Genomic DNA, 14,605 nt, shown 5'->3' with positions numbered 1-14,605 from the left:
AAGCCGCTTTCAACTTGTGAATTACAAGTTCCTCGTGCAGTTCGTGCTTATATTGTGAAGTGAATGCCACTTTCAGTACCGTCGGCCCAAAATAATTCTAAGGTATGCCCGGTGGTGGGAACGTTTCTATGTATCGGCTAAGGAAGCATAGAGAGCACACGCGCGCCGTGATTGAACCGGTACCAAAACGCATTGTTGGTTTCTCTAAATCCTCTATACACCAGTGATGAAACATTCCAGTGCAATCTCTGGTACTGACGTAAGTTCAAGAACAAGATTTACTACTCGTGTCCTGAGTGTAATCTTATCCAGAACAATTTATACCAATCGCGAAAGTGGCCAAACATTTTGGTGCAGCCTGCGCCGAACTGTGCTTACTCGTTTTTTGGTCTTCTTGTCATCACTTATGTTTATTTTTTTTCACCTGAAGCCGCTCTACCTTTTGATGATAAGCATGATGAAGATTACCTATATGCGTGGTTCACGCCCACTCTTTGGATCTGGCCAAAAAACGAATTATTCATATAAAAAGTGTTCACATAATAATTGTAAGACTAAAGATTTATAAAACCGGTCAACTAACTTATTGACGCAAACTTAGGCAGTTCAGGTCAACTCCGCCCTAAATCATTAAAACAAATTTCACCGTAGAATGGAGGCGTCAGTGACAATAACTGCGAGAGGCTGCCTCAGATAGAATAATCAATTGATCATTTCTTTTTATTCTGTCACCGATATTCTTATCAAAGGTAAAAGATACCTGGTCGAACCAATTGAGAAGCTATAAGTTTAAAAATACGCGTGGCAGTAATTTTATCCTTCGGAGGATTTACATTAGGTTATAGCCACAGGGAGGTTTACTCTGCGGTGTGTGCGTACATAATCACAACAAAAAGATCACCTTGTTAGTGTATTGTTATTATTATTTCCGGCTACGAGACTAACTGAATGCCTGACTCATAATTAACTCACTTGATGATACTGCCGCCCTGTTCTTGGCCGATCAACCTTTGTGGGCCAGTGCGAGCAAAGCTAAAGGCTCATCATTATCATCATCATTCGAAGAGACGAAATTCAATCCGATTCAATTAAAAGCCATTTTGAAAATGTTTCTCCTCAGTGAGTTGAAGTGGATGCATGATAAAAAATAATTTTCACTTGTTTCATACCTGTTACTACACCAGCAAAGAGGGGAAGGAGCTAGACCACCTCTGTGCATATATACTATATTTCAATTTCGAAAAACGAGAGCTTAATTTTATAAAAGTAACTATACCACTTTTCGCGTTGAACATATATTGCTACGCCAAGGAAACAAGAGGTGTCAATACTCGTATAGTTGAGTGATAAATGACTTCACAGGGTCAAGTCATCACTCACCTTCTCAATTTGTCAGGAATCGTGAGGGCAGTTGTCAGAATAATTGACAATATTGGATCAATGAGAGTGCCTTTTGCTGGAGCGTCCGCTATTTCGTCATTTTCGTTAATTTTTGTTCCTTTGTGGCCACATGATAATTGAGAAAAGCTATTTTTAGTGAGTGCCAAACACAGATGAAGTATCTGTAACTATGGCAACACTTGAGATTCATGGGCTGAGTTTTCATAATGCCATTTCACAGGAGAAACTGATAAGAATTTGGGAAGCCTTATTGAAAGTAAACAATTGAAAGTCTCAGAAAAAATACCGCTGCCAGATTTTTTTTTTTCAGAGTGTGGGGCATCTGTTGTTATAGTTTTTTTTTTACATTTGTCGCTGGTTTAACATACAGTTGGTTTAATATAGAGTATTACAAATTTTTTGCATGATTCAGATATATATTGTGAAAAACGTTTTTAAACTTGTCTTTCATTGCCGATGCAATGAACTTCACTCAGTTTAACATTTAATGGCCCAACAAGTACTTCTACGAAGCCCAATTGTGCTGTATGAAATCGAAATCAATAAGATACATAAAATACCACTCATACTTATGTATACAACAAAATATGTTTTTAGTTTTATAGAATTCCCATTAATCTTAAGGAATAAATGCACAGTTAGTATCCTAATCTGCACAAAAGAGAAGATAACCTGGCTTCTAAGTAGAGGACCTTATTGGATGTGAATTTCGGTAATCGAAGCAATAAACTTTGGCCTCCCTTTCCACAATTTATAAGCCAGTGCACCAGAATATAAAACACATCCGAATGCTAATACGGGGCTAAACCGCCGGTGTCCTGAAATGCTGCATGTATGTAGATTTCGTAAAACATAAATAGTGGTTCTCTCCATATCCCTGATCGAATACTGCACATCCTTCGTAAGACTCTCAGTTCCCCATACTCCTTTCATGGTCGCATGCCAAAGGAGGTGGTTATCATAAGATATTCCCTAATATTTTACCGAGTTTCACTGTGATATATTTAGCAGGTTGCAAGTTATTCTAGATAATAGTGACTGTGTTATATAAAGGTTAAATTGTAATTGCGCTGTTTGAAACATGAAGACCTAATTAGATAGCCTGCTACCGGTTAATAATTGCTCACTTGTACTTTTTAGGTGATATTATCGATTGTATATCACTGTCTAAGAAAAAAAAACACTATATCTTCTGCATATACATGTGGGTATACTTCATCATGACTGGGAATAGTGCTTAGCAATATATTAAAAAGAAAAAGCGAGGTTACTACTCCTTTTCCAAGAACTCCTCGTAATCTAGAATGTATATTTAAAGAATGACACTTTATTAAACAGTAAAACTTCCTCATTAGTTAAAACTCCCTCAACTACCTTTCCATATATTTAGAGGTTTCATAAATTTGAAATGAACCTATAGTATTTTATGTTCTACTCTCTCGTAAGCTTTCCACTAAGGCGAACGTTGTTGCTTTTTATCTCTTTTTTTTTTCGCGCGGGTAGCCACTACGGTGCGCGGAGCGCACGGACCCGACAGCGTTGACAGGCTGACACGGGTGCGCTTGATCGCAGGTTTGATGATGACATAGTCTGAGGTGGTGTTTGTTAGTGTCGCAGCAGTGCCGCTCCACGTAATTATTCCCCTGACATGTTTGCATGGTTACTTTCAATCGCTGAGTGCATAACCTCTGAACCGAACTCGATGCGTACCAGCCTTGATCGCGAGCGAAAATGTCCGTGCGACACCGGTGTCATGGTGCGGTGTGAAAGCAAGCCTGCCTGCGTAAGTTCGAGCCACAGCCACTTCGATGGCGCCACGCTAGAGGTGGCAGCGTCATTTCGACAAGAACTAAATGAAAAAGAAAAGCACAGATCTTACACTTCGTTTTCATACTCTCATTTCTAGCGTTCTTAAAGTTATCCAGCTTTACTTTACCGTAACGCAAAGAGCAAGCGAGCATAACTTAGGTAGCGCGCACAAAACATTGGTTATTCTACAACCGGAGTGACCTGTTCGTACGAAAGCGTATAATGCTTGGCACTCAGTGAACACAAAACCCTGAAAGCAGCATGCTTCTCTAATATCCCTATCGATGCGGCAGCGCAAAAACTAAAAACAAAGAAACAAGAAACAAATAAGCTTTTTTTGATACACAAAGGGTGCGTCTATGACGGCCAGACATTTCGTGTGGAATGCTGCGAGCTGTCTGGCACAATATGTCTAGAACAACTGTCAATTCATTGCCAGTCGTCGCCGTCTAAATAACGCCGACACACCGCACTGTTATCTGCGCATTGAGGTGAAGCGACAGTCACAGGCTGTGTGCACCATTTTCTTTATTATATTTTATGCCTTGCTACGTCAATCCATACGTCATGGCGGGACTTCTGAATTCTGTAAGGTCAACACGCCACCTGGTGTCATTCACGCTAACTAAGCCGCTGATGTGCAGAAAAGCTGGATATGGTGACTCGTTTACGGAGTAATGTTTGTCGATACGGCCTCACGTGTGATGCCCACGGGGGGTCGTGAAACGGTCGCTTTACAATGACAATGCGGCACCATCGGCAGCCACATGCGCTAACTATAACATCAGCCAGAGTGGACCAGTATAGATGCTTTGCCTATAGAGAAACGTGGAGCTCTACTGCATATCGAGCGTGCGCAAGAGGCGCTCATCAGTGTATGCCATACGCGATACGCGTCCTACAAGAACGCTGCTTAATATGACGTCAGAGTTCAAGTTAGCGAAGATTGCTTATGGCAGAGACGCTGATGGGTATTCATAGTGGCGAGCTCGCATGTACCGAAGAGTTCCGCGTTCCTCGATAGGCATAGGCAAAGCATTACTTATGATGACGTCACCTAATAATTGCGTGTAGACGCCGGTGGTTTCGCATTGTCCTTTTACAGCGAGCGTTTCACAACCCCTTTAGGCTCTCCCATAGTAGAGTATCTCATGCTCTAAATCGTTAGCAACTTTTTTCTAAACACATCCGTGCTAGCAGACGCTGCCTGCGTCAGTGTTGCAAGGTCAGTGAAATAGGAGAGACGTAGGCTAGGAGAGACGGAGAGGGGACGTGAATGCGCAGTGAGGTATGTCACGCCGCACAACGAATTGAACTCGATCATAATATGCTTCGCATCTAAAGCGTTTGTTCATAGGTAGGGGGTTTGTGGTGCGAGACCACCTTGGTCCTCAACGCCCACCTAGCAGCACCGGCCGCAATCACTCCAAGGTGCTGCGGGCAGTTACCCTCCTGCGTGCCTTGTCGATCAAAGCAATCCTATCGTCAAGACTATTGCTGGCCAGCAACCCCACCCACCAGTCCACACTCACTCGGTCAATGGCTGGGGATGAACCGGCAGGTACAGTATGGCGCACAATACGAGTTACAACGTTGCTACACGCTCACTGCGGCTAAATAAACCCCAAGCCTGAACACTGACACCGTTAGGCGTTAAATTGGTTCAGAAAATACCGCTGAATGAGACAGTTTGACCTTTCTTTTATTATGCAGGTGCCACATTGAAGTATTCGGGCTAATTTGGGCTCAGACAGCTTGTTGAAACTTATATTGAGCGTGACTGTACATGCAGTGCGCGTTAGTGTGGTTTTCTGATTGCACCACAGGCAGTGCGCAGGGTAGTCTGGTGGGTGCATTTTATTAAGTAAGTCTAGGTTTGGTGAGGCTTCGGTCTCAATATTCAGCTGACTGCTTCCTCCTTTGGAGGCGATTGATACATGGCAATATATTCTACAAATCACTACTTCACTACATACAAAACACCGGCCTAACTCCGCGAATTCAGTGCACATATAAGCACAAAATAATATGCCTTAAGGACAAATCTATATCGCAATAAAAAACAATTTTTCGTTTCAGTGTCTAATAATGGCACTCGCACGTCGGCGTTTGTGTGCCCTGCGTGGTGCATCCTTTGGGTTAAGTTCGCGTTTCGTCCTGCTACCGAAGCGAATCCCAGAGGGCACGAAGGGGAAAAAAGCGTTGTTCAGATCTGCTTCACCAGATGCCACTGCGATCCCGTCTGCTGTAAGGTCTTTTGTTTCAACTAAGGACCTTAGTCTGCTGAAAATGAAATTCTCAGTGGACTCAGCAAATTTTATTGCAGTATCCGGGCATTAAATTGACTTTTACCCTACGCGTCGACATCATACGTATCCCACGTAGCTCTTACAGTGCGTTGTTGTAGCTAATCGTCGAGAGCACTGCTATACCAACGTCCTTGGTTGGACCCAGGAGGAGTGGCTCAAGCCACTATGATGATCGGCCATGAATCGTGCGGCAATGAGTTAAGAGTTCTTGCATACATAGGATGTATGCTGGTTGCTCCAAACCTTCAACGGCTTCGCTGTATGCACTTAAGGAGGACTTAAGGCGAGAAAAGAAAATGAATTCGAGCGGGGTCAAATAAAATACTAAATTTCGAATATCAGTACTAAGCCGTGTCACAATACTGATGGAATTTACCTGTGTTGGCTAAAAAATGTTGACCACATATTTTTGCTGAGTGATAGAGAATCAGAAAAAGACTGTACAACACTATTGGCTTCCGCGTTTTGTACAAAAAGACGAAAAAAAAAAGAACCCAACAAGATCGTTGTTGTGAATTAAGGTACTATATTTCAATTAACTGTACCAATCCATTATACAGATACAATTTAGGTGTGAAGGCTGAAAAACCTAGCGAGCACATTTTTGCAGATTGCTCGAGAATCTAAAAAGGACTGTGAAACAGTGTTTGCTTATTTCAGAGTTTCGTACACAATGAAAGCACAGGAGCTAGGGATGGACTGTGGTGCAATATTTGCACTTATACACGAATGCAAATGGTCAGCACAGGTACCGATGACAAATTTGAACCAATCAAATCAATCGATCGATCGTTTGTTTCATAACCATCTCGGTGCCAAAAAATAATAATTTGTCCTCTGCCGTATATTTGTACAGTGCTCATCCCCACTGAAGGGAAATAAACTTTCATAAGGGAAGGAGCCCTTATGAAAGAGCCTTTCTCGGCCTCTGCGCGTATTATCGACGATTTATCGCAGACTTCGCACGCATAGCATCACCACTAACTCGCCTAACAAGAGAAGACGTCACCTTTGAGTGGAATAACGAAGAGGAAGCTGCTTTTAACGATCTTCGCCAGCGACTACAAACACCCCCAGTCCTTGCCCACTTCGACGAGAGAGCCCCTACGGTGCTTCACACCGATGCTAGCAATGTCGGTCTGGGAGCTGTGCTTGTGCAGCAGCAAGATGGCGCAGAAAGGGTAATCGCTTACGCAAGCAGAACGTTAACACGTGCTGAGGCTAATTACTCCACGACTGAGAAGGAGTGTCTCGCCGTGGTATGGGCGGTTACAAAATTTCGTCCGTATTTATATGGCCGCCCCTTCAAAGTAATTAGCGACCACCACTCACTGTGTTGGTTAACTAATCTTAAAGACCCTACCGGCCGATTAGCGCGTTGGAGTCTCAGGCTGCAGGAATTCGACATGACAGTCGTACATAAGTCAGGGAAGCGACATATGGACGCCGACTGTTTGTCCCGTTCACCCATTGAGTCGGCAACCCTACCCGAGGAGGAGGAAACATCATTTCTCGGTGTCCTCGACACGACCACCATTGCGCAGCAACAACGAGACGACGCTGAGTTGCTTGGCTTAATTACCTACTTGGATGGCAGATCTCGGAAGGCGCCAAGAGTTTTCGCAAGAGCGTTGTCATCATTTTGTTTACGTGGCGGAGTACTCTATAAAAGAAATTTTTCGTCGACGGGATCTGCCTATCTGCTCGTCATCCCAGCAGCCCTTCGCACCGAAGTACTGAAAGCATGCCACAACGAGGTTACCTCTGGCCACTTGGGTTACACAAGAACGTTGGCCAGGGTACAGCAAAGGTATTACTGGCCAAGATTAACCACAGCCGTGAAGCACCACGTCCGTACCTGTCTAGACTGCCAGCGACGCAAGTCACCGCCAACTAAACGAGCTGGCCTCCTGCAACCCATACAGGTCCCAATGACTCCATTCCACCAGATCGGCATGGACATTTTGGGCCCACTCCCTACTTCTACTGCAGGCAACCGATGGGTTATCGTCGCGACGGATTATTTGACCCGTTATGCCGAGACAAAGGCTATCCAGAGAGGTACAGCAGCGGAGGTGGCAAGATTTTTTATCGAGAATATTGTACTGAGGCATGGTGCACCAACCGTCGTAATCACAGACAGAGGAACCGCATTTACAGCAGCTCTTTTGGACCATGTTTTGATGCTGAGTGGAACAACGCATCGTAAGACCACCGCATACCACCCACAAACAAACGGGCTGACAGAGCGTCTAAACAAAACCATTGAAGACATGCTTTCGATGTACGTTGACGTCGAACACAAAAACTGGGATACAATCTTGCCTTACATAACGTTTGCATACAACACGGCCAAGCAAGAAACGACCCGCATGACACCTTTCAGCCTCGTTCATGGACGGGAAGTACGAACCATGTTAGATGCAATGTTACCGCACGAAGGCGACGACATCGTCCCGGACGCCGACACGTTTACGGAACGCGCAGAAGAAGCTAGGCAACTTGCACGTTTACGGATCAGCCAGCAGCAAGACTACGATGCAGGCCGCTACAATGCTCACCGCAGAACAGTCGTCTACCAAACTGGCGACAAAGTATGGGTTTGGACGCCCATACGAAAACGAGGACTTTCCGAAAAACTTTTAAGAAGATACTTTGGACCGTACCTAGCTGTGCGACGACTGAGCGATGTCACTTACGAAGTTGTTCCCGACTGTTCGTATAGTACAAGGCGTCGCCAGCACCATCCTGAACTCGTTCACGTAGTCCGCATGAAACCCTACGTCAGCGAGTGATTGCATGATACTTTAATTTAGAAAAAAAACTGCATTACAGACTGCGCATCGGGGCGATGCTCTTTGGGAGAGAGGCAAATGACGCGTGTCTACATGTGGACGATAACGATGATGGGGCATTTAGTGGGCACAAGGTAGTGGGCCTCTAGCTTCTCTCGAGGCTGAAGAAGACGATCTTGTGACTGAGCTGTTCAGGACACGCTGCCTTTCGTCGTCCCAAGGTGTATCTGTGTTTTATTCGCGTTGTACCGCGACAATATGCATTTAGAAACTAAAGTACGTACACCCGTACGATGCAGTTTATGTGCTAGAACACGGCTCTCTCGCCACTCCTGTACTAGCTCTGCCATTAATAGTCACCCCGCTGAAATGTCTAACTCCAAGGTCGGTGCAATATTATCTGGTGGGCGATGAATGAGATGTCACAGATACGCGTCAACACAATATATTTACAACAAAACAAAAAACTAAATCGAAGAGGCCCGACTAGCCATGCGTGGTAGCTGGGCCTCACGCTCGTCCGGCGCTGCAGCTGCATCGACACAGGACGCCTTGCATACCGACGACGGGCTCGCCTCGAGGCCGGGCGGTCTACAGAATGTCTTCCCAATGTGCTCGACCTGGCGCACTCGAAATGGGCGACGCCCTAGACCTCCTAGAGGTTGCCGCGGCTGCTCGCTTCGTTGATCACTTCGGGTAGGTCCGTGCTGGCGGTTGTTAAGGCCGCCGCCACGTGCCCGGCCTCGGTGGCCCTCCCCGGCCAAGTCGAGGCTTCCAGCGCGGCGAGATTGGGTGACGCCACAAGCCCACCCTGCGGGCCACTGTGCGAGGAAGACGACGTAATGACGAAAACTGACAACGTTGCTGATGCGATACACAATCAGTAATTGTGGTATAGCAATTTAGGGAAGTTGACATCAATGAATCGATATGGATCTGTCTGTACAGACGACGGGGCAGCCGTGAGCCCTGTTGTGCAGTTGGTCATTTTATTAATAACAAAATGTTTAATGTAGTGAAAACATGAAGGTAATCAAGCGTTATGGGGGACCTGAATTGTACTGTTTTCACATTATTCTTGCAATCATAAAAAGTCACAGCTTTGCCGCAAAGTCGAAGCAATGAACGGCATATAAGAAATTGGAAGGACACGCGCAGAATGGCAAGCAGATCGAAACGTGCCCTGCTTTTCTCACGCACAAAGGACACACTAAACGTACTCACAGGTACAGATTAGGGCGAATAAGCGTCTCAGTTGTTACTTCACTGTGTCTGGAATGCGCGTCCTTTTCGCAAACGGAGGTTGCGCAACGATTTCAGTGACCCTCGTGCGCCCGGTTATACAACAGAATCGTTTCAATGAAACTCAAAGACTAGCCAAGGCGTGGCATTCTCCCTACTGCAAGATAAGGCACGTCATCGAGCGTACACCCCCTTGTTCTCCCTGCGGGCCAAAGTACGCGTGGGAGATCAGAGAGACTAAAACATTTATTTGTGACCAAGGAAGGAGTGTCGGTAAGTGGGCTCCTTTGTCCGGGACCCATTGGCACGGGCCGCTGTCCTCGCTCGTCTCACGAGAGCCTCTTGGGTCTTCGGATACGAGCTGGACAGAGCTGCATCCCACCCTACAGTGTTGTGCTGTGCTCTGGGTTGTAGAGGTGGATTGTGTGGGCATTCTCATACTATGTGGTACAGGTTGGCTGTTTTAGTGACGCAACACCTGCACTGTTGTGCGTATGTGTCGGGATCTGTCTTAGACAGTATGTATAGATTTGGGTAAGACAAGATCTGCAGGCGACGCCATGCTACCTGAGATTCTTTACTGAGCTTTGTCGCCGGGGGCGGAAGATTCCGTCTTTCGAGTCTCTGATGTTCGAGAATATCTGCGTATATTAGGAACGGGTCCATACGCATAGATGAGGCCGGGTGCGATATTCCGGGGTCAGAGGTCCGGAAAAGTGATTCTCGGGCCGAGGCATGGGCGAGCTCATTGCCTCTAACTCCGCAGTGGCCGGGTATCCATATCAGCTGCTTCCATTCGCCCTCTGAGCGTGAGGACGAAAGTTGTGTAAGAATTCGATGCGCAGTGGGGCCAATGTAGCCTTTACGAAAATTCGGTAGGCTGCTTTTGAATGTGTTAGAAGGAAAGTGGACCTTGGGTTTCGTAAAGCGAGGGCGATTATTGCTTCTTCCAAACTAGTTGTGTCTGTGTCCTGGGCTGATATACAATCAAGCTGTTTTCCACAATGAATGACGCTTGCTGTATATTTGCCATTCACTGGTCCAGCTGCATCGACAAAGAAGGCACCCTCAGTATCTGAGTAGCCGTGAACTTGCCCGTGCCCGACGTCGATGTTCGTGGAACTGAGGATGCATGTTGCGTGGAAGTGGTATGATGATGAAGTTCTGCCTCCATTCATGTAAGATATGTTGTTTTCCTCTTTTCCTAATGGGGGCTTCGATGCCAAGTTCTGATAGTGTTTTCCGTCCCGTTTTAGTGACGGCGAGGCGCATGACTTGATTCATGAGGTGTGCAAGGAATAGTTTTGATACGGTATTGTCGAGCCCCATTTGAAGCAGACGTTCTGGGAGGGTCCACGGGGGAAGGTTCAGAGCCTTCTTAAGAGTCACACGTATGACTCTGTCTGTTTTGTGCTCGTCTGCTTTGAAGACCCTCCGGTAAGAAAAGCTATAGGTTATGCGGTTGATAACAAATGCCTGAATGAGTCGCATTATGTCATGTTCTTTCATCCCTCGCCGTCGGTTAGCCACCCGACTAATCATGCGAGAGATTTGTAGGCAGAGCGTTTTTAGTGTATGTAAAGCAAATGAGTTGTTGGCCCGGTTATTGAAGGGGGCCCCCACAATTCAGATGGTTTCAACCTCTTTAATTAACGTTCCATTGAGTTGAACGTTGAGGGATGTATTGTGAGATGCCTTATTTCTATATACTAGTATTTCTGACTTGGTGGGGGAGCACTCCAGACTACTCTTGCGTCTTATCTTTTTTTACGATGGAGGCAGCCTGTTGGAAGGCTTCTTCTACCTGACCCAGGTTACCAGACCGGCTCCAAATTCTGACGTCATCCACGTATATGGCGTGGCGTACTTGCGAAATTTTATTTAGGGCGTCCAGGAAGCGCATGAGGGCGATATTGAAGAGGAGCGGAGAAAGGACAGCCCCTTAGGGCGTACCGAAATCACCCATGGTGATGGGTTGAGATTTGAGGTCCCCTATGCGGATAGTGACTTGTCTGTACGTAAAGAAGTCCCGCACATATGCATATAATTTTCAACCACACCTGAGTTCCCATAAGTTTACCAAGATAGTGAACTGCCGAACATTTTCAAAGGCACCCTTGAAATCAATTGCAATAATGGCCCTTTCCGCTTGAGTGTACCACTGCGTAGGTTGACAATCTCGTGTTTTAGTTGGAGGAGGATGTCCTGTGGTGACCAATGGGGATGAAAGCCGTACCAGAGCCGCTGCGCGCTCACTGCGCCATCTTGCTGATAATGCTGAAAACACGATAGTAACCCGAGAGGCCCGCCAACAGTGGTAAGTGGTAGATATGAATAACCTGCCGCTGGAACGTTGAAGAAGGTACCTTTCGGTGGCTCAGTGGTGAAAGACGAAGATGACGTTCTGAACAGTCGCGTTTTTCATGTTCTCCGCTTCGAATGATTTATCGGCCATGGGCCGAGGCGCTGCTCAGGCTTCAGCCAGCGGCAATGACTGCCGTGTTGTACTTCCTTGCCTTCCCACCGGTAAGCTCGTTGTGGTCTCTGTTTTTCTACATGCAGACTTAGCAGGTCGCCCTTACCGTGTTCAAGAATTCAGAGACGCTCTTCGGGACATCATTGACTTGAAGGAAATGAGCTACATAGGTCAGTTTCAAATGTCTCATGTTTGGATGATCACATGCAAGTCAACGCTGCTGAAAACAAAGTTGGTCACAAGAGACGAATTTCGCGTCAAAAGTAATCGATTCCAAGTTATTGACCCGGAGCCCACGGAAAAAAAGGTGAAGCGTATGTGGCTTCCTGAGCGCTTAGAGGAAGCCTATGTTCGCGAGGCACTGCAACCTTTTGGGAAGTTCAAGACAATATCACAAAAAAAGCTGGAAAGTAGCAGACACGGAACAAATGTGGACGCTAAATACGGAGGTTCTTTTGTCCCTTGGCGATGGAGTTCGCGTTTCTGATATTCCCCATATTCTTGTTGACTGCGGCGTGCAAAGCCTTGTCCTGATACCCAGCCGCCCAGCACTTTGCCTTCAGTAAGGTTGGACACTGTAAGGTTGGACACAACCGTCGAAACTGCAGAACCCCTCACTGTGACGACTGTCGACGCTTCGGTCATTCGGCCAAGGATTGTGTTATGACATACGCCAAAGAGGTGCGACAGCGCACACAACAGCGAGATGATAGCCTACAAGAGCATATTATGGATGCCACTGAGGTTCTGGACGCAACGGGAGACACTCCGACAACTTTAGATGCTGAGGGCTCTACCACAAAGAATCCAGAAGAGGAAAGAAATTCACTCACCGTTGACACAGTTGAAACTTCTGCGTGCAAAAAGCCAAGTGAATCATGTAAGCAGAATACCCAAAATGGCTTTGTACAACCCCTAGCGCAAGTAGAAGTTCCTTTGAAAAGTGCTGTTGCGCTGACCCATAAAGATGCCGAACAACAGCCAGTACAAGACAGAGACTCTGGGCTGGATCCCGCAGAGAGTTCTTCACCTGCTCTCGCGGCAGCTCCGCACCTGCTTTTTTATCAAGGTGCTATGTCAGAAGATCATATGCAGCTCTATGGACGCAGCAATACCGAAGCGTCGCGCATCGTACAGATCGGATTCAAGCAAAGGGCGTGACCCAGCTTCAGTGACTAGGAAGACACGCCGTCGCCGAAAGTCAATGCCTAAGGGGAAGTGTCGCCGAGCCCTATCTAGGAGGCCTGGTGGGTGTTCAAGGGATGCCTTTGCGCCAACTCTTGGGACTGATCAAGTGGGAGGATAAGCGCATAGGGAAGTAGTCACCACGGCGCAGTCTCTGCGACTTATCTTTGCAACCTTGAACGTACGCGACCGTAGGTCTTCGCAGAAACAGGCACAGCTCCGTAGACTTCTCAATGGGAAGCGTCTCGACTTTGTCGCCATTCAAGAGACAAAGCTCGAGAGTGAGGAAGGGACCGAGAAAGCCCTGTGGCCTTTTATGTCTCAATATAATGTGTGTGTCTCACATGCAAAAGGTTTATCAGCGGGCTGTTCATTGTTTCTGAGAAAGAGCCTACCCTGTTCAGCATTCTGCACTAGTGTTGAAGAAGAGGGTAGGTATATATGCTGTGATTTTCTGTTGCAAGGAGTGCCATGGCGAATTATCAATCTATATGTGGGGTAATTAGGTTACACAACGACTAGAATAATTTGAAAAAGTGCGTAATTTAATGACGTAGACAGATGCACGGTACTTATGGGAGATTTCAATTATGTATTTGAATCTATTGATCGTAATATTCCTTCTGAAGAGAGAGACAGGAGTAGCGAGCTTTAATTCAGTATTGTAGATAATGCAGGACTAATTGACATCGTTGGCTCGAATTGGACAACGGCATACACACGAGTACATGGCAGTTCTCATGCTCGCCTTGACTGGATTTACATGTCCTCATCACTCTTCTCTCGTAAAATGTCCTGCAGCACCGAAGCTGTATCATTCTCAGACCATTGTATTGTTATTGAGCAAATTGGTGAAAATCGTCGCAAAGCATTTCGTCCCCAGTGGGCCCTTTGGAAAACAAATGCGAAGCTCCTCTGTGCTCAGTAATTCAAGAATCTGGTACAGATGGCAGTGAGGCAATTCTTTTCGACTGGTTTGCATATCTTCGCTACTTGGGAGCATTTTAAACAAAAAGTTCATGTTATACCTTTAGAAATTGGGGCTGTTAAGTTTTTCTATAGAAAGAATGATGAAAAGATACTTCTGAAAAGTCTTTGCAATCTTTATGAGATGGAATTCGAAATGCCGGGAAAGTACATCAACGACATTGAAAATATTAAGTGCCAACTACAGAGATATAATGCTGTTCGCTACCAAGGGGCACGTAGTAGATCTCGGTACCAGCGTACCCTAATTTCAGAGCAATCGACGCGCCAAACTTTACTTGACGAGCAACGCCATGCGATTTCTAAAGCTATTCCAGACTTGTACTCTGACGGTGTGCTCATAAAAGCTAATGGAGACATTACTTTGGCGCTAGAAAAGAACTATAACAGTTTATTTATCT

The sequence above is a fragment of the Rhipicephalus microplus genome, chromosome 7 (genome assembly GCF_043290135.1).
Source record: "Rhipicephalus microplus isolate Deutch F79 chromosome 7, USDA_Rmic, whole genome shotgun sequence".
Classification (NCBI taxonomy): Eukaryota; Metazoa; Arthropoda; class Arachnida; order Ixodida; family Ixodidae; genus Rhipicephalus; species Rhipicephalus microplus.
This window is presented reverse-complemented; position numbering follows the sequence as displayed.